The sequence below is a fragment of the Lynx canadensis genome, chromosome B1, assembly GCF_007474595.2.
Source record: "Lynx canadensis isolate LIC74 chromosome B1, mLynCan4.pri.v2, whole genome shotgun sequence".
Classification (NCBI taxonomy): domain Eukaryota; kingdom Metazoa; phylum Chordata; class Mammalia; order Carnivora; family Felidae; genus Lynx; species Lynx canadensis.
In genome coordinates, this window is record NC_044306.2 from 35125405 (window position 1) to 35127785 (window position 2381).

Consider the following 2381-nt stretch of genomic DNA (forward strand, 5'->3'; position numbering starts at 1 on the left):
TCTCACCAGCAGCGAGCGTCTCTTATTCTCTAGGGCTCTGACCTGGACTCCAAGATAAATATTTAATGTAGACGGTGCAGCTGAGCTGACAAAGGTCCTCACTTCCTGTTTCTCACAAAGGGAGGTAGCCGCCAGGGGCAAGGAGCTGGGGACTGGCCACCAGTTTCATCTCTATGGGAATAGGGAGTCCAGTAAACAGCTTTGTAGGAGGAGGCCGGGTAGGTCCCACTGGAGACCTGAGCCTTTCTCCCCAGTTGCTCTGACTTCTACCTGTCTACTTAGGCCCAGGCTCTACTGGGCTTATCACCTCTCTCAGATCAGAACCTGCTCTGCCCTTGATCCAGTGGAAATTTCTCTCCTTCTGAGCCTTAGGCCATGTGCCTAGACCAAGGAGGAGCTAGAATAGGATCCCTGCAGGTTCCCTGGTGGCCATCCAGCCTCATGGCAAGGAGGATGAGAGATTGGTGGGAGCATAGAGCATAAGGAACCTTGACTGATTCCTCCTTTCCTGCCCACATTTAGGGACAAGAATTCCCTCCTAGAAAAAGTGGAAGATTAAGGGTTGGGGGGGGGGGGAGCGGGAAGTAGCAAAGTCCAAAGATTTAGCCAAGAAACAGGTATCTGATTTCTGGACTCTTCCCTCCACCCTCAGTTCTACTTGCTGCTGGCTCAACCCCACAGACAGCTGGCATGCTTTAGGGAGAGGCTAAGGATAGAGAAGGCTGTCCCAGGTGACAGGCTGTTGTCAACAACAACAAAATTCTTTTCATCCCAATACACTGTCTCCTCTGGTGACTCCCTTATCTAACAGGGACCTCCCTCCCTGTGACTCTTCCCAGTCTCTGGCACTGCCTTCTGTCAGGGGGCTGCCTCTGCCTTCTCAGAGTCACCTGAGCCATAGTAAACACAGTTACATAACTACTCTGTTTTTCCTAGCTATCTGATCCTGGTCGGGAGTATGCCCCACCCCCACCTGATCCTCCAGCCTGCCACCTTTTGTTCTGTGAATTATCCCATGACACTCATGTCAACAGAGATCTGTCCATGCCCACCACCCTGATTAGCCAAGAGACTCCCAATAGATCTGGCTCTTCACATGCAGCCTCAGGAGAAGAAGGTGGCTCTTCATACAGAAATATGGGTCACTCTGAAAACCAACCTGTGTCACCAAGAGGAAGGATGAGTGGAAAGAGCCCTTAAGTCGCTTTTTATTGTAAGTAAGTGAGCAGAGAGTTCAGTTTTAGTTCTCAAGTGAGGAAAAAGAAGCCAGGGATCCCAGAAGACATACACCTGAAGTCCCGTTTCTTGAGGAGTTTCCTTATCTAGTACTGGGAGTCTGGCATTTGAATGTGGCACTCAGATCCACCCTTGAGCAGCTAAGTGGCTTCCTGGCCCGGTGCCTCAGTCCTTCCACATTAGGCAAAGGAAGGGCATCTGCTATTCCTTCTCTTCTCCTCCACACGGATAAACTCTAGTATATTCTTTGGTTAGGCTTTGAGCAAATTTATTTGTACTCTCAGAAGAGTGTTCTCTTCCTGCCAGGGGAACAAAGCCAGCAGACCAGAGCGGAGTGAAAGAATACCCACCACAGGTCAAATATGGTCAGTGCTGGGGCCCGGCGGCTGGGGCAAGTGAGTGGACCTTCACGGGGATGGAGGAGGCGGCTTCCAGGCCTGCCTTGCACAGATCTCCCCCTAGCACACACAGGACGGAACAGGCGACACCTATTCAGGGTCCTCTGAGTCAGTCCCATTCCAGCCCGAAGCCTGTGAGAGAACTCAGCCCTTTGTCCAACTGTCTAGTCTATATTCAAGGAAGCCTTTACACTGACATCACATCAGAGACTGTTCTCTCTCCCTCCTTTTATAGATGAGTGAACAAGTGTCACGTGCAGACGTGGTGCCTTTGAGAAGAGCTAAGCTGGAGGGACCTCTTTTAGTTCTCAGGAAAGAAAGAGCGAGCAAATGGCTGTCAGCTCTTTAGAAAGCAGGTTTTATAAGGGATGGATAAATAAATGATGACCTCAGAGGGAAAACCCAGCCAAGTTAACTCAGCCACAAAGAAGGGCACACAGACCAGGAGCTGGAAAAGTAGGTCTGCATCAACCTTCTCTCCTAGTGCAGGTAAACTGAGATGAGGAAGACAAGACGGTTGATATGTTGATCAGAGCACAACTTTATGGTGTCCACTGGCCTTCAAAGTAGGACTTTGTCTTCCCACTCCTTGATTCTATGATGAACCTTCCCCTGAACTGCACCAACATTAAAAAGCCTAATTTCCCACTGTTATGAATCTACTAGATCAACATTAGTTTCTTCCTAAAACCTGCAAGTCACGATAGAAAAACCAGAAAGACCATGTAATTACATAAAGCAGGCAGC